A 21,000-nucleotide genomic window follows, 5' to 3' on the forward strand; every position below is an offset into this window, starting at 1 on the left:
TTAATAATAATTGAAAAAAAAACACGATTGTAGTTAACGTGTTCATCAATAAATGTATTATATATTATTTTATATTATAATTATTTATAAGATATAATAGCACTGTTATTTGTTATCATTTATCACAGATTTTCAGTGATCATAATAAATAATAGTAAGAGTGGAAGACGTATTTACCTACGTAATAACTAATAACAAATCATTTTGGAATATCAAGTCAAAACTGACGACTACAAATTACAATAAGACAAATTAACCAAAATATGTATTAGGTATTAACTATTAGCCATTAGGTACATAATTAAATTATTGTTAATTATTTTCGAACACGAAAGGCTGTTGAAAATATTTATTTTTTGTCTGAAAACCCGTCCCTAGTAAAAATATATATTTATGTCATATCGTTATTTATATAGAAACAACAGTAAACAGGTAGGTATCTACTATCTATATGACAATATAGATTAAATCGGAGACCCAGGGAATATAATATTATAATATCACGTTTTTTGGAGAAAAATTTGTCAAACCGTTTGTTTGGTGGCACGCTTTACAACTGCAATAATAGTGACTTTCGTAACTCGTTATGACTTCACAATATTATAGCCCGTCACTCGTCTGTATTAACTATTTACCAATAGACTGCCAGGTTGGTAAATGGTGAGGCCTGAAAAAATATGATACGAATAAAATATAACACAACAATATATTTCACAATGACAATGCTGATACAAAATATTATAATATATCCTAAGAATTATTTGGTAGTTAGTGTTGTTTTTTTATGGGAAAATTGGTCGTGAATCGGATGTGGTGAAACGCGAAGAAAACACGGGATGCACGCGGAGAAAACGAACGGCGACAACTATACAACATATTATTATAATTTATAGTTGTAAGATAAATACGATATAACATTGATAGACTGTATTGAAACTTATGGTGATTATCTATATATATAAAAATGAATGTATGTGTGTGTGTGAGTTTGTGTCCATATTACCATGGCAAACATTAATAAATTATTTTTAGATTTCCGTCCGTGTGTCTCTCCATATTACCATGGCAACAAATTATATATTATTTTGGAATTTTTGATGGAATGTTTTGTATATAAATGGTTGCCATGGTGATATGTCAAACATATTATTCATATAGAGTTGGCAATTTTAATGGGCAACGAAGTGAACGGGATCAGATATTTTTATACACATAAATAGATTATACCTCTGAGCAGAAAATAGGCTAATTTAAAAAGGGAGAGGACCAACCCTGGGAGGTGCTCAAACAGGAATTTAGAGATTTCTATTGGAATTTTTTGTTTATAAATGGTTGTCATCAGTGGCGGTTTTGCGGGGGGGGGAGGCGATTGGTGAACCGCCCCCCCTTGGGCAGAGTAAAAAATATAAATGAGCAAACAGTTTACTAAAAATAATTTTGGCGATATTTTTATTTTTTAATTTTTCAAAACTGTTGACTGTTTACAATGTTTGCTCCTATAGAAGTATAGAGGGCGCTTGTTCTTTATTGGTTTACTCGCATGTACCGTGATATGCCGTATCAGGAGGTATCAGTAAACAGTCAACAAACCGTTAACTTTGCTTTCATTACCCTTGCGAAAACACGTATATGGTTTTGTCGTTTATCATTAATCATTTTTAGGATAGGATAATAACAGTTTTTGAGTTCACGACGTACATGTTTTTATAATATTGTTTTTGAAGTTTTAACATTTTTTTATTGATACCTATATCTTTACGTTATACCGTTGTAGTATAAAGTTTATAATTTATATAACTTATAATTCATCTCATGTACCAAACAATTGAAAAAAATAAATTTGATATGAATGCAAATAGTATAATGTAGGTATATGCAAAATATTTTCGCCCCCCCCCTTGTGGCTTCTCAAGAACCGCCCCTGGTTGCCATGGGTTTTGAATCTATATAATAATAATTATTGGTTGTCGGGAAACGAAGTGCACGGGATCAGCTAGTACGTCATATAATTTTACATTTTTGCGGCGTGCCATCCTTTGCAAGGAATCTACCGCACATCGTGTGCCTCTCTCTTGAACGATTAAAATCTATATAATTTTTTACCTCGCATCTCCTATATATGACCGGGTGCGCGACTTGTGCAGGCATTTACATAAAGTGCACATAAAAACGTGACGGTCTCATAACCGTCGTTTCGAGAGCGCTCATAAATCCACGACTCACGAGTACCTAACTAGTAACACTATATAATATAATACATGCCAACTGTATATATTTTATCCCTAACGATGGCACCGGCACCCATTTATCATATTGTATATTATAAGTACGCAATCGAATTACTTTAATATATTATATCAATTATCAAACGCGGTGTGTACAACTACAGTTGGCTCTGGCGGTACCTATATAATATTATGTAGGTGCAGAGCAGGACGCGAGTTGAGGCGCAAAAAGATTATAATAATATAAATTAAATTATATTCGCTACCTATTAATTAATTTTGCACGTGTGCGCTTGCCTCTCCGCACACGATATTCGTATTATTATTTTATGGGATTAGCAGTGAGTGGCGACGTCCTCGATGCCATTGCGGTTCGTCTGTTATTTGCAGCAGGCGTATATATTATAAGTATAACAAGATAATTGCTGCTGCGGCGGCGGCTGACCGAATGGTATATTATTATAATATTTTAATAATAATTTATATTATTATTATATTATTTCGGTGTAGCCGTGTAGGTACCACACACGCTCGCGTATTTTATAATATAATATTAAATATTGACAGCGGCGTGTAAAAAAATACGATTCGGACGTTCTAAATAATAATTATACCTATACGGATCGTAATAATATAACGAGCAGCACCTTTAGTGTTATGACATGCGTAGTAGCGTTGTACACGCGCGCGTATTATGAGTGTAAAACGACGTTTATGAGTGCATTAAATCAACACACACAAAGCCAGAGGAGGTATACCGAATCGCCATTCCCCCGTGTGTTGTGGTAATAATAATAATAAAAAAATGATAATAATAATAACACACATCACATTCGTATTACTATTATTATTATTGTATCCGTAAAGTAATGAAGAATAATTAATCGTTATAACTATAGTCGCGAACCGATAAATCATTTTACATTACGATCGCGTAATGGGCGGGTCGTAATAATCCGATCGAAAGGTAATAATCAATAATATATTATATTATATAGGTATAACTGTTCACCGCCATATGTATATTAAATTTAATATGTTATACATAGTGTTATAATATGCAAGTACGCACGAATCGTATTCTACAAGCTTGTATTTTTTTTTTTAAATTTGTTTTAATTTAAATTAAAGGCTTCAACATCATGGGTTTCAATATTGAATATTTGTAAAATATGTACAATTATTATTATTTGCAGACGATCAGGCAGTATATATAAGCGTACGTCGTGCGACTGTAGACTTCAACGTAATAGGTCATCGTTGACCGTTACGAATATGCACTTTCGGTTATCCCTTGGAACTTTGTCTTGTGACAATAATATTATAAACGGATAATCTCATATAAAATTGTATAAGACGTTATATCACATCAAGCTACTAAAACTTAGGGGGAGCCTTTCTGCAACTAAGGGGCGTTTGAAGGTGCTATATATATATATTCGTTCGCAGTTCGTCAAAATCTTGGAGCATAACGTCGGTGACCAACAGCTGGTCTATCGTATAGATGCAATCGCCTGCAGACATAATATAGGTACCTAGGGGGGAAATCTTAAATCTGTATATATAACACCGTGTCCTACGTGAAAGGCGGCGAACGAGGGTGATTCTTATTCTGACCATGATGTTCCTTGCAACGCGACAAAATACAAGCTGTTTTGGTTTTTCACCCAATAGTTGGTTTTTAGGACGCAATGTAGAGAGAGAGAGAGTTAATACCCTCTTAATAGATATTGTAGCGATATTCAGAATTAAGATTAATTCAATATAACATGAAGAAGTAATACGATATATGTTTTTAACAAGCGCAATCTATATAGCTAGTAAAATAATTCCTCCAAATGTTTTTAATATAGACAGATAGATTGTTAAAATACCTACAGCGCCAGTACATTATAATACCTATATGGTCATATAGGCTGCAGGTCGACTTTATCTCGTTGCGTTAATTATGATTCAAATTTCATAAGGTATGTAACTTCAGAAAAATTTCTTCACGTCAGTTTTATTTGCCTCATCACTTTTAAAACCGAAATCTGTAAATCGTCTTTATAATAGTTGTAACTTGTAACATTGCTATTAATGTTATTATTGTATTATTATATTATATGTTACAGCAGACACGAAGTGCGGACAGTTTTTTTTTTGCCTTAGACGACCATGCAGATTATATGTAGGTACGTCTGCTGTGGATGATTTTATAATGTTTGTTGTTTACGTGCAAAAAAAAAACAAATTACAAATCGTAATGTCGTGGAGTTATCGTAATCCTCGGTTAGAACTTCGGCGAGCATCGGTGGTGGTCTGTCGAGACGATTGCGGGTCAAGGCGACCACGGGAATATTGAAAATAACGAGCACTCGTCACCTAGCACACGCGTTGATATATATTATAATCGAAGGGAGGGCGCCTCTTGTGTCCGTACGTAATAATAATATTATAATATGTAATAAACAAAATTAGCGTGTAAGAAAACCTGAGAAAGAACGCGCTAGCAAAGGTTTTTTTTATTGCCATGTCGTCGTAAAATAATAATAATAATAATTAGATGTGACTGAAGGGAGGGAGATAAACGAGATCGTTAAACAAACTAGATTTTAGGTTGTAAGACATGAGTACATGACGCAAATCGAAATGGCAGATTTTGCTGCGTTTACAAGAGATCATAATGCGTGGTTATTCCAGCCGAAGGTGCAGAAATCTTCTTCTAAGTGACTAAGTAGGTATACTTAGGTAGGTTAAGTATACGTAAAACCGGCGATACCCCAAAATCTATTAAATTGCATATTTCTTTTGATTTTAGGCCAAAAACGTAAAATGTATTTACAGTTTTGTACCTTGGTAGTGGGATAATAGCGCAAAATAAACTTTATTACTTGATACAGTATTGTATTACTGGTATAGTGGTATATCCATAAAATTAGCTTTTATGCCCACTCTCTGGACCCGCTCCACATAAATAACGAAAAAACAAAATGATTTTATGAACCGTGCATGTAATCCAATCATAATTATATGCCATATGACAAAATTCACCATACCTACAGCCGATACCGTAAGTAAAATGTCCATAATATGCATACAATAAATTAATATATTATATACTTATATTATGTATAAAACATAAGTACCTACATCTTCTTTTTTCCCTTTCCGGTGAGAACAGATTATAATAATATGAACATTTAAAAAAAACATTATAATAATATTATGTGTGCAGTAAAATATAACAAGATTTAGGTATATACCGCTTGTAATAATATAATATTATCAACCATATCAAACCTAACTATAACAAAATACAGGTGGCTTCTCATTTGAATAGTTTGCTTTACCATAATAGAAATTATTTTTTGAAATATTTTAGTATTTCAATATTCTAAACGTCATATTATGTAACTAAGGTATACGATTTCGTATGCACGTTGGGTAAAATATGTTAATATATTAATTTGGACGTTTTTCCCTCTCTTTCGCCTCTTTTTCGAATCGTCCTAGTGGCGAGTACACATAACATTATCAGTTAATGACAGTTATTGGTTAGTATGCGGCGGAGGTGAGAGGCCGGGACTTAGACCTATTTGGCAATAATATATTATTGGCTATAATAATAATTAATAACTAATTTATAATAAGCAACGAGGCGCAAGTGCGTAGGTGAAAATAACTAACTCGTTAGTATTATTGCACTAAATTATAAAATATTATTATCAATATTATTACACGCGCCACAACGTTTGCATTCTCAATGCAACTACTGCAGCCATTGCAGTCGGCTGCGCACGTTGTCTTATTCACCATAAATCTTCAGCCACTATTGCGAACCCTCCCCTCCAGCCACCCATTATACCATAAGATAGTGTATACAACCATAAAATAATATATATTTATTATTTTTATCAGAATATACTAAACATATATATTTTATGTGTGTGCGCGTGTGCTATATAATAATAGTCGGTATATTATTTATATTGAATATTCTATATAATAATAATACGAGAACATCATAAATTTCACGATTCCAGCTTTTATCTATTATATTATATATTATGTTTGACATAATATGTGGCACTATATTATATTCTCGCGGTATTAATTTAAAGTCATACGGTTCCAAAATCCAAAGTCGGATTGACGGCGCGCTTACGCCGCTTTTTATATCCAAATAATAATAATAATTATTATAATTTTTATATTGTTATTGTAGTTGTCATATTATATAGGTATCTACGGCGATATTATGTTCTATACATATCACGGTTGGATCGGTCTATAAATTATAATCCGGAAATTGCAGCTGCACCGTTGGATAATCACACGTTAGGCACATGCACACGCGTCCTGACGATTTATCACGAATATCCACGACGTATATGCATATTTTAAGTGCAGTGTATTGTGGAATTCAAAAATTACATTGATTTATCTCGAAGAAAATGTGCACGAAAATGCATATGCGCGCTGTGTACCTTTACATATATTATTATATAATACAAAATAACGTTATGGTTTAATAACTATAATAGAGAACCCCCGAACCGCGTTTTTTTTACCGTTTTTTTAGTAGATCGCATTCAACACTATACGAGTCTATATACACATATAGATATATGCCAGGATTTAGAGGGGTCGAGGAGGCCTCAGATTTTACCTCCACATATTCCGTTATAAAAGTAAAATAATATAAACACTATTGAATCATGCAAACAAAAATAATATTCTAAGAACAAAATCACTCTTATTATTATTCTTTTCGAAAAGGTTTTTCTACGATTTTAAATAAAACAATTTTGTTCTAAAGGCCATCATCGGTATCGGTGCAATTTATAGCTAAATCATAACAATCTATACACATTAATAACATACAGTTATCACACCATGGCATCGTTAGCCAATTTATACGATTGCAAATATAAAAAAATCAAACAATATTTTGCAATGTCGAAATAAATACGACGTATATAGAGACATTGTGTATACCGTTATCTACGATTTTAAAACAAAGTAGTTTTTATTTAGAGAATAAATTTAGTTTATTAAAATATTTTCTACAATATATCTTATAATATTTTTTACTAAATACTTAATTATTCAATTTTTTTCATTTGCAGTCTATGTATTACATAATCGTACATTATGACTCATGAGTGCGTTATGAATATAATATTTTAACTTTTCGTCATAAATTATCATTGTGATCCTGCTCAAAAAATATTATTCAAATTTTTATAAATTCTTAATGATAATATGTACCATCATTAGATACGGAAAGCACATCATAATCAATTCTGCCACTACTATACTATAAAGGTACCGTCTAATAATTGCATGTCCCCAACTCCACCACAAAAAATATACGAATGTATAGGCCTCAAATGTATACTGCAAATCTTCAGATATGATCATAGTATTTCTTTTTTTTAATCAAACTTATATGACCGTAATATTTAATTATGGCGTTTAAGCACATTCATTTATTGTGTATTTAACAAATAAAAAGTTTTCAACAATATTATTAAATATTTTATATTATAATTCATGATCGTATAGTCTGATCTGTATACGAATTCATAACAGGAGGCCAATCTTCACACGTGTTGGCCAAGGAAAATTTAAACAGTATTTGTAATAATATACTGTAGAATAATATTTTATAATTATTGTGTATGAATATATTATTTAAAACGCACCATCGCGTCGTGGTGGTGTTGAATAAAGATATACAAATCTATACAGTCTACATATTATTATTATGATAATTCATTTTTTTAAATATTTTTATTGCGCAGTGCCACTTAACGATGCAGTTGTAATACAAGTGAACGATTTCATTATTAATATATATATCATGCAATGTTTATATTTTTGGCTCGTTTGTTATCCAATAAAATGTATAGATATATTTCAATAAATATAATATATATTCTTGAATTTGTCGACCCTGCATTATGGATTTATAAATTATAATTAATATAAATAAAACTCAACAAAATTAATCATAAAATATGATTAATATTGCACTATTACCAGTTTTTCTCATACTTAGCCAGTTTGTATAATTTTTTTATCTTTTAAAATTTACAAATTCGATGGATGTAGCCATGTATTTAAGTTATAATAGGTGTGATCTTTATAAACATTTATCGTCCGTCAACTATAGTTTTTCCATTTTTCGATTTTCCCAAATGCCCGGCCATTATTGATAAAGATATCAAAATCTTAACTTCCTATTTTCTGTTAATGCACAATATGTGCTACCCGTTGGCGCCTGCAGGGGGGGAGTGGCAAGTCCCCCCCCCACTGGGAATTTTTAACTGCATGTACTTTAATATCAATGTCGCTATATCTAATATTAGATTATAAATAATTTTTACCTTGCGCCGGGTGAGATTTTATGCTGCGGGCGCACTTACTGCTACCTATATATATATATATATATATACATTACTTCTAGTACAATATTGTTTTTTAATCTTTTGCCCGGCCACAAGATGTCACCTTAACGACACTATAATATTTTCGGTTCTATTTCAATCGACCATCATCAGTCGACTTCGGTCCGGTTATTAAAATCTTGGTGACGGCGGCGTAAGAATGTGACCATGTGGGACAGCGTGCGGTCGTGATTCGGTATACCGCGCTTGGATTGAAATCGATACCAGGTCGTCGCGGGTTGTTAAGCGATAAAACAGCCATGTCCACGCATACCTCACTGCAGCGGGCCACCGCTTATCGATCCCGACAACCAACACACGTCGCGGTACCGGTTACCGGTATTGCACGAGGCGCCGCATATAATACTATCATGGTATTTATTTCAATTTCGTATACGGCCGCTCATGCGGACGCGCTTCGTTTGAAAGCGGTTTAGAGAACGCGCGAGCCATCGCATATCGTGGCCAGCCCACACATGAGAAAAAAAAATAACACCGGTCCGGTCAAGATTAAATTATTAATTATGACTATAATAACGATTGACGATAACGATAAAAAATTGCTGCCTTCAATATTTTACTTATAAAATATAGTATAATATGGTATAAATATTAAAAAAATATATACTTAATACATAATAAATAGGTATTTTATACTAATATACTAACGGAAATAAAATTCATCTAAACTGTTATCTCGTATCAATATAATTATTGATTTTCGATGGCATAATAAATAATAATATATTCAATCACTTGGTACCCATACTATATGTCTTTATGTCTATAATCACTATGTGTATTAATTTCCGTCAACTGATTTTTGAGGTTACTTGGTAGAGAAGTATCATTTAGTTTTACATAAGGAAGGCCTTAATACTGGCGGAATTTCCATATATCTACACATTACAGGTAAGACAATAAAACTGGTGGAACTTACATTAGACGTTTTCATTACCTTTTTATCTAACCTGTGTTCTGGCGGAGTTTACAATCGTCCGTATACGTTTTAGGTACCTGCAGGGTGACGGATCTACTAACACGTATAACATTGCTATTTACACTGCAGGTAATATTAGGTCGTATATACTGCAAATAATAAGTTTTTGCAGATAGTTCCATAAAAAAAAGAAAAGTCGTTACGGCTGGTATTTCGTTCTGCAGATCGTGCCGTTTGACAAATCTCTTCTCAAGTGGCATATATGAAATCCAATTCCATCCACGTCTATAACAATATTGACAATACGCAGTACCTATATAATATATAATATGTATGCATTATGTATATTGTGTTTAAGTTCCGGTGCTCGAGTCATATATATATACATATATTATTATATTTTACGTCTGTGCGCGAAACATGAAATGATTATATCGCTTGTACAATATAAAGGAGCAGGCAAACACTGCCGATATATTATTATTGTGTATACGCTCACACATATATGTACACGGAGAGTCCCAGACGTGTATGATAATATATATAATATTATGTGATATATATATATATATAATATAAGCAAATATACCATCGCCGCTGCGACAAGTTTTGACTCGTGTGCGATAATAATTCCATTTTACAAGTTGACGGGAACCCTCCGCGCCCCTCGAGAAGTGTCGTTGAAATATTTACCAGAGCTTTCTACCCCTCCCTCCATTCGTCACTTACCTCTCGCGCACAAAACCGCCTCCACTCATGCGGTTCGTATGTGACTTCGAGTGGGTGGGCACGAGCGCGTTGTCGTGCACTCGCGATGCATATTATAATAATATAATATTATACTCACCTACAATACCAGCTATATAATGTGTTGTGTTGGAACAAAAAAATACACTATTAGACGACGATGATGATAATAATAATGATAATGATGGTATATATAAACTCTCGTGGATTCGGGTAGCGGAATTGATCAAAACTCGAAGTATTGTCACTCAGGGTTTAAAAACAGAATTTTGAAATTAACCATCCGGTGAGCCGTGTAAGAAGTCTGTCTGAAATTAGAAATGATATAAATTGAATCACTTTACAAGACTCGAGACTCGGCTTAAATATTATATAAAATCATCTTACTTGGTTTAGGCATCTATAGTTTAGCTTACTTATGCGCCGACCAAGACATTTGGACTTAATAACTTTTCTATAAAGCTTGATGAGTGATGAAACATTGTAGGGGCATAAAAATATTTCAGTTTTCAGATATGTGGCCCGAGAGATATAATCTTTCGTTAATAATTGCATTCGTTGTCGATGTGCGTGCGTCTATGAATCTAAAAAATATAATTATTTTATTTAAAAATAAAAAGAACTTATACTTTACGAATGAATAGAAGCATAAAAAAGTTAAAAAGAATGTAGGAGAACTCTTAGAAAATTAAAATTATAATAGTAATCGGAAAAATATAAATATTATTAATGATAGTAAGAACTAATATATTATTATACAAATATATTTTGAAAACGGTAATAACATTAACAAGAAAATTAATAACTAGGCAGCATACTATTGAGCCACCATATCTATTTATCATAATAATAAATATAATTAATAATTTGTTAGTGTACGTTTGTTTATATTGTGTCTGTGGCCGACACAAGATACACAAAACTAAAATACTATACCAAGTAGGTATAGCTCTCCACTAAGGCTGCAACTATTTACGTACATATATTTTATAGGTACATGTAGTGTTTAAAAAAAACAAAACTACTTAACAAGAAATGAACGATCTAAGTCTTCCTGTTTAAAACTATTCTAATTCCAGTTAAATCAGTTAGAGTTAAAAAGTGCCTACTCAACTGAATAAAAATAATTATAATGGCAATATTAATTATGGTATAATTGAGATAGGAGAGGTGGACCACGTCGTCCAAAAGTCTGAACTAGCAGTAATTTATATAAATACAATTTACTGACCCAAAAATTATGTAGTAGTCACAATTTAGTATTTACTGTTACTGTTTCACAAAAATATTAAAAATATAGTAGTACATAAATATACATTTGAAATTATTGTTAATAGATAAACAGTGTTAAGGGAAAATTATACAGAAAATCTTTATAATTTGTGCACCACTAAAGAGACTATTCTAGTTGCGCCTATGAACTTCTGGGGTAGATACGCCGTGATATCATTGAGTATATATTGTACAAATATATACTCAATGGTGTTATCAAACAGATTGGATGGTAAATGCAATCGTTATTTTTTTGAACAGAAAATTGAAAATAATTATTAATATTATAAAGTTAAAGGCGTGACAATATCTAAAAGTTATAAATAAGAAGAAATAAAAGTGTATACAACTGATTTTGAATTTTGAATTATGATGTCTGTTTTTTTTTTAACATGGACATTTTGTATTTTCATATTTTATAATTAGGAAAATAATTTGCGTTTAGTTTTGAGTGAAACCACTTAATATAAAATTTAGGCGATCGCGATGGCGACTTAAAAAAATATGTAAGTCCATGTTGTATTGTCGTATGGGCTTGTTGTAGTTTGTGTAAGGTCGATCAATCTATGGCTGAAAACCAAAGTTCGAAACTCATTGTTTGTCACTTGTATAAATATATTTTAAATGTAAACTGAGATGTTAATATAAGTCATATTTTTTAAAAACCCCATTGTATTACCTTTGATTTTATTTCTTCTGTATCTATCACACAACGATTATGAAGAGAAACATATTATTAATGTACCTACCTACTATATTAGGTATATAATATTATTGACTATTTTACACTATAAGGCCTATAATATTATTATATATTGTGGTTTCGTAACTATTCGTTTTAATCAGAGTGTAATAATATACCTCGCAGGTTGTAATTTATAGCTTGTAAATGAAAACTATAATAAAAATATGTAATACAAAATTCGCTGACAATATACACCGGAGGCGCGGCGTTAATGCATGACATGATACCTGTTATTTGAATTACAGTAATGTTATGACCCGCTGAGTTTATATAGGTATAGGTTACAATCGCCTGTGGTTGTGGGCCTATTTTACATTAGTATTATATAATATGACGACGATTTCGTCAATTTATAGATCGATCTCCGGATCCACGACAAATTTAGCGCAGTCATTTTAGCGCACGACAATTCAGCGATGACATTACAGCGCAAGACAAGTCAGCGCATACGACATTTACGCTGCAGAACAAGATCAGCGCATCATGTTTAATAATTTAATAATTTACGATCTCCTTTGTCTATGCGGAGTGATCGGAAGGATATACCGTTACCTAGGCACGTCACAGGGGTGTTGAACCAATGGCACGAGTGCCAAAAGCGTAGTTGGCCAAACTCTCTCAGCACTCAAAAATATTTTCATCTCGTTGTTTAATCACAAAATAATTTATAATTTATAAAAATAAAGTCATCAATTATAAAAGTAAGGAACTCCAGATATAATATTTTGTATTTCGAAAAAAAATGCCGGTAACTATCCCAAAAACATATTTATGTTAAACAATTTTAAAAACAATATTTATATATGTATAAGTAGTAATAAGTACTATAGCATACCTACACTCTACAGGTAATACCATCAAATAGATATATACAACATAGATGAACGATGTACCTACATGTAATATAATAATATAATGACATATTATGTCATGTAGTATAATATCATCAATAAAAATAGTTTATTATTTACAATTAAAAAAATCACTATCATTTCACATATTTATCTTTGGTGACATGTCACCCCCTTGTAGTATAGCAATGGGCGCCTTTGCATTTACATATGTACCTATGATAGTTATTATCGTCTCGTTCACGACGTTCGATATTATATTATAATGTGTTATTATTGCCATTATTATTTCAGTAGTGCATATTATCAATGTCTGTTGCAAAAGAGACTCGTCATCGATGTTTTTCCGTAGAAATCGTCGGGGCAGCCCCGTACAGCGTCGTATTGTAGAAGTATTGCAATAAAAATAAGAGCTTTAAAATATTCTGCACGAGTATTATACCGCCGTGCATGCGCCTCTCCTCTCTTCCGCCACCAACTCTCTCGATCGCCACGGACTCCACGCTAGTGGCTGCATGTGAATCCCTCCCCTCCACTTCACTAGGTTTTTTTTATTATTATTATTATTATTAATGTGCATTTCGTATCTCACGTGTGTCAAACGCGTTTTTTTTTATTTATCACGGATAACTCTCAACTGCTGGTCGACCAAGCACTGCGCCGGCAAATACGCTTCTTTATATTATATTCAATAAAGGTATACGTATTGTTTTTCCCTCTGGCGTGGCCAACCTCCAATCCCTCTTGCCCACCCACCACCACATTCACAACACACACACACACACACACACACACATGCTCTCGTGACTCTTTCTATTCGACACTGCCTATATATATATATAATGCACATAGGTACGCATAACGATGCGATGACACTGCAGTCGCATCTCCTCGCACAGATGCAGTTTACGGTGCACAGTGCATTAGTAATAATATTTTTGTATTATATACGAATGGAATAGTTTTACACAGAAACGACGACTTGCGCGAACGTATAATAAGTGCGGAGGTAACTACAACACGAATGGACAAGAAAACGGTCCAACAGAAGCATCGACGGCTTGCAATCCCTGTAATGCGCTCCGAGGTCAACGGACGATCACCGCCATCATCCAAGCATACAGACAAACTCTTTCGCCGACGTGTGTGTGACCGTCGCCACCATTCCTCCCCACTCTGCAGCAATGGCGCCGAAGTTTTTAAAATGTGGTCGGGCAATTTTAACACTTCCCGGCTTCAAAATCTTAATTATTTAATATAGAGGTACCCTAATATACATTTATTCATAATCATGGTTTAAATATACTCAAGCTCATATTAAAGTTATGAAGTAAATAAAATATGGCTGGCCGGCCACATTTTTTAAAAAAAGAGGTCGGACCACGGCCCGACGTCACCATGGACTTCGACACCACTGCATGTACTTGTAAGTTATATGATGAATTTATTAAGTATAATTGAACTAATATCTTTTACTTCACAGTATTTTAAGAATCAATATAACCCAGTGCCAAGGATTACAATATTACATCAATTGTACAAGTATTCAAAACTTTATACATTATTTTAGATTTTTTATAAGTTGGAGATGGTTTCATAAAATTCCCATCTCAAACATTGTCAATTGTATGTACTGATTTAGTATAACGTTTTCTTTTTATTTCGGGATGTTTTGTTGAATTTTTTTGGTGATGGAAGCTTTATGAAGCTTATATTTTTTTTTTTATTTATAACAGATTTTTTAATGAATTATTTTTATAAATACACACTTTTTAAAGAGTTTTTTTTATAAAATATAGATTTTTTAAGATACTCATTAAATCACCCTAAGAGGACACCGCGAACAATTCCCGCCCCGTTTCGTTTTGTTTTTTTCCGTCGTGAGTTCCGAGGGCAAATTCCTCCGCTCCGACAATCACATACGGACATTCCGAATAATCATCATTATTATTATTATTGTTACCGTTATTATTATTATTAAATATACGATGGATAAATCACATTGCAGTACACGGAAACTGCCGCATAGGGTTAATCGGGGAGGCGAATATGCTTATTAGTTATTAGCACTCTCGACATTTTTTTCATATAACTAAGCGTATATTGAGATTATATATAGTATTAACTATTAATTAACCAAGTATATTATCCAATTTAATGGCATGTGAACATGTTAGTATTAATAAACAAAGATAATTTTGAGTAAAGAACAACATTTACCCGACACAGTTGATATAAAATATTATGTTATTAATATATGAAAGATCAATAATAATATACGAGTAGCTTATGCACTTATGATTGATTAGTATTTTATAATAATAAATTAATATGAACAGTACCTATGTCCTATATACAAAGCTATTACTATAAATACCTATGTCATATTATAATGTGTGATTAGTGATTACTGAATGGGATGTGGTGACGAATAGTTATATAATTGTATATCAATGATCATAATTCATAAGATTAATATTAGAATAAATTAAGAAAAATCAAAAATTAACTTTTGTTTGCGTGTTTTGTCTATTGATGTCTAGATAGTTATAGATTGATTATATTGATTAATTAGTATTTTTTAAACCAGATTGCTCTATGACAAATTCGTCTGAAATGCCGAAAAGATGATAAAATAAAATACTATTTATATTTTGAACTTGACTGCAGTGCTGCAGATATTTAAAATAGTTAAATTGAAAATTACTGCAAGTTACTTAATTAATCGTTATATTATATTATATCCTGGTTAAAGTAAGTGTACCTACATATTTTATAAAAGATATATTTTAAGTTTAAACTAATAAGAAAAAACAACAAAAATACCTTGTTTGTAAAAGTTGAAATTTAATTAACTGTACTAACTCGGATTTAAAGATAACTCGTCATTGATTCCCAACCAATGCTACATACAAACTTTCAAGTGCAAAAATGTTATACGCGCATATACTTTGATAATATGGCTCAACAAAGGCATAGCTAAACATTTTATCCGGTTGGGAAGGACAAGTGTATTTTTATATTTTTACTCAAATTTAAAATTTCGTTGAACATTTATGGGAACATATTTTGTTCAAAGGTGGGCAAGTTAATGAAAATAACTAACTCAAGTTAAGTTAAGTTAGAGGACACAAGATCGATAAGTTAAAAGTTAACAGTTAACAAATTATAAATTTAACTCGATAAGTTAAAAGTTAATATAGAAATAAATATTAACTTAACTCAGTTTAAAAAAAGTTAATCAATTTTTTTTTAATTAGTATGTAAATCACATAAAGAGTGAATGTGCCTTTCTAGTTTCTAATTTATAAATTATAAAAAACAATGTTATTGAACTTTTTCATGATGTACACTGTATACCCTTTTACTTTTACTTTACTATTATGTACTAATTTAAACTATACTCATCTAATATTAATAATTTAACAAATATATTTTTTTATATCGTATAGCAATTGATGTCATAATACGTTAAGATGAATACATAACCTCCATATATATTATAAGTTATATTACATTAAAACAAAAATGTCATTTTGTAATTTAAAATTATTAATTTTATTAAAAACATATTTATAATTGCAACTTGCATAATATATAATTTACAACTTAATAAAATATATAAATATACATAAAATTATGTTATAAAGATAAAGAACAGAAATTATTGTATTTTTGTATTGGAATATTTTTATTTTACCCTGTTATAGTAATATTTACGTATAAACGAAAAATGTCGAAATGTTTTTAACTTTATGGATTTTTTTTAAATCAACTAAGAAAAGCTAAGTTATTTCAACTGTAAATTAAACTAGTTAAGTTCATAAGTTGATTAGAAAATAAACTAACTAGTTAAGTTAAAAAGTTAAAAAAAAATTAACTTAACTTTAACTTTTTAACTAGTTAATGCCCACCTTTGCATTTGTTAGCTATGGTGACAGGGGGGGAATTCTTCTTCTGCCCCCTCTTGGCTACGTCTTTGTGGCTCAACATGTGGATTTCCTAATTATAGTTTATATTTATAATATATCATTATATACAGACACCTACAAATCGTGTAATTTTGTCAATTCGAAATTATATGATGTCCGTAATTATTTGAAACCGGCCGATGCAGTCAACATTTACACAATTATATTATATAGAAGTTGCAGTGGCAGTTGACGGTGATGAAATAGCACTTTTGCAATGGGGAACACGCGATACTTTTTTCATTATGTTTATAATATACGCGCGTCATTCGGAATTTACTAACCGTGTATAATTTACTGTCTAGTTGTCATATTATCATTGCAGTGAGCTTAGGCTCATAATAATAGTTGGTATGCATCAATATTGGCTATATTCATATTTAGTAAATTTACTTTCGAAACAGTGCGGATTTTTTTTTAACTGTTAGAAGTATAATATTATAATATATTATGATGCCGAATACGTAGGTATATAAGCCATGTCGTATTTTGATGAACTAAAATTGTATTGTTTTTTTCTGATGAAAACGGTTTTGCGAGTAGTAAAAAAACAAAAATGTCATGAAAGTTATAAAATATATAATATATAATAATCGTATTGAATCACTAGGTACCAAATGTATAGAAACTGCCGCAGTATTGACGCGGGGTATTTAAATAGAAAACAATTTTAAATTTTATGGTATAAGGTGAGTTCTAAAAATCAATAGTTCTAAGCCAAAATTCTACAACTGCAGTAATCGTAGTTGCCGGTAGATACATACCTGGTGTATGTAGTAGACCCTTAAAAAGTTAAAAGCATAACCGTAACAGCTGGCACTTATGAAAATATACATCTAACAGATTTGTATACTAAAATTGTTTCTCTGACACCAATCGATTTTTACTCTTATATCAGACTCTTTCCGGCGCGAACATTTTTAGAAAAATAATTTTTTATGCAATTTTTAATATTATTAAGACAGCTGTTTAGTTAATAGTTACTCAACAGCCTTGCTCAATTTGTTTCTCTACTCTTTTAAATTTATTAAAATATAATATGCCGGTAAACGGTCACTTTAATAAGCTAATATGCCACATGCCCACATAATGCGCCATTAAAACGGCTAAGTGATTGTTTCAACTAAATACCATCATAGTATGATACTATATGTATGTATATAGTATGCACTGTCTGTATCACGAAAAATATATTTGACAAGTACCTAACAACAACAACATAAATAATACAATATTATTAGTATGCAAATCTTTTGATTTTATATCGTTTTTACTTTTTAACAACTACAAAGACTAGTGACCTGAGTACACGAATAGTGTACATTTTACTTTATACTAGCAGTCAGATCGTATAAGTATGCATAAACATAAAATATTAATTTATAACTATAATAGTTAATACGCAATATCGGAATTTAATAATATTCGATAGGAGGGTTCAGGGTTAGGGTCAGGGTATATATATTAGGTTATGATAAAAATTAATAAAAATAATAGAGAAAAAATATATATTTTACATATTATAAACTTAAAATATGATAATTAAATAACTATACAACTATTATTTAACAACTTATCAACCGCACGACACCTCCAGACTCGACCGATCCAAAAATCTACCATCTATAGGTACTATCGTATAGGTATGCACTGAGCTGTTATGATTTGATAAGACACAGAAATAACCCGTACGAATTATAGAATTTACAAAACAACCCGCCACGACGATAAGTTTTTAACGCGTTTTTCAATGTTCGATTAATCAACCCCGGCGCGTAATTGGGCGTACCACAGCTGCCAAGTCATAATATTATTATTATAATAATGCGACACATAATATTATTATTATACGCATTCAGCAGTGCGCATGGCGGTGTATATTATTATAGTGCTCTATAAAAAGACCGAACTTCTTTAGATAAAATAAAAAACCCGATTTTCCCTCAATATTTCGTGCGTAAGCTGAACATTATCGTAATGATATGCGTTTGGATTTCGTTTCGTCCTAATCCTATTCCTGGACGGCTGGACGTGTATATATACATTATAATATCGTTATTTTTACACCGTCCGTGTATTATTTTTACCCCTGGGTATATGTTTTTTAAGAGCATCTGGCACATTATAACATTATTATTATATAATAATAATAATAATAAGTCGTTTAAAGCCCACCCATCACGAGGACGGCGATAACATGGTTATAATAATAATAATTATTATATTGTATGAATTCTGTAACGATTATTATGAGAAAAACGTTTTTTTTTCTTCAAATTATCCTGGTCCCCTTGTTTGTCTCGCATATTATAATATCTAACATAGGAATATTTTTATCTGAATAGAGAAAGATGTCATTATTGTGGGCCACACATCGATATTAAATATATTATGTTGTTGACGATTGACGGGTGAATTAACTATACGACGGTCGGTGGTTTAACGAAACAGATATTATTTTATCGCCTGCGATTTGACTGAGTAGAATAAACCGCGTATTTTTACAACATATAAACCAAACTTTCGTATTTGGCACTGCATCTAAGGTGATAGATGTAGGTGTTAACTGTTATTTAAATTTCGTTTATTCAATTTTAAGCCATGCCATCGCCCATATGTCGTTACAAACCCGTACCCAAGTCGAGTCTCCCCTACAAGGACGTATACATAAAAGGTTATCCCCCGCATGGACTTTTCTTTTTTTAGCTTGTACATAGGTAATATATTGATTTTTATCCACAGATCTTAACTCCCCCCCTCCCCCGTACAAAAGCTATGTATAGTGTATGCACCACTGCTCTCCCGAATAATACTTTCCCACAGGCGCCACTGTTGTCGAATATTTAATTAGGATTTAGATGTTAAAATGACGTGAAATTTATTTTGAAAAACCTTAACTGTCTTGTTTGTTTTCTACTGTATAGAATAACTCGAAACATAATATTATATGAACGAAACAAATCTATCATTTTTACATAATATGTTGACTCCAGCGGTATCGTATTCGTATATATTAGGATATAAAAAAATAGAATATTAAAAAAGTCCTACTTTAATATAAAAAAAAGGTGGGTAAGTGGATGTCGCTCTGCTGTACAGTAGGTTACAAGTGGGTCACTGTATAATGGATAGTATTAAATTTGAATTCAATGATATAATATCACTGTATAAGAAAAACGATTCTGAGCGGAGACGGTTTGTCAGTCTAGATATTAGACATACATATTATAGGTATACTTATCTATAGTAGGTATTATTAATAATTTTCAAATTAATCATATCACAATATCCATTAGGTAACGCGTTATACATCAACAACAAACCGTGATACTATCATAGATATATAATAGTATACTTTAGAAGTTTCAATTACCCACAAATAATATTATACAATCACAACAAAATAACTAAAATAGTTATTCCAGGTTTTTTAATATGTAATTTCGTCCAAATCTGAACTTAAAATTACTATAAAAATAAACTGTGCTTATGTATTTCTTAGAATTTTTGGTAACAGAATTAAATATTTACGTGGAATCTTGTTTTAAATTTTCAATCCTTAGATATAAAAGTTGAACATTTTATAAATTTTTAACTACAACATAATTATTCAATTTTAAATTTGATAAACTTTGTCAAGATTTTAACTTCAAATGCTTATAAAAAAAAATTGTGCCTATGTATTTTTAATATTTTACAATTGCTATTGTAACAATATATCAGGAGCCTTGCATTAAATTTTCACGCATTTTTACCAAACAAATAAAATTTTATTGATATTTATAGAAAAAAAAAAATTAAAAAAATTGAAAATG

The sequence above is a fragment of the Acyrthosiphon pisum genome, chromosome A1 (assembly GCF_005508785.2).
Source record: "Acyrthosiphon pisum isolate AL4f chromosome A1, pea_aphid_22Mar2018_4r6ur, whole genome shotgun sequence".
Taxonomy (NCBI): domain Eukaryota; kingdom Metazoa; phylum Arthropoda; class Insecta; order Hemiptera; family Aphididae; genus Acyrthosiphon; species Acyrthosiphon pisum.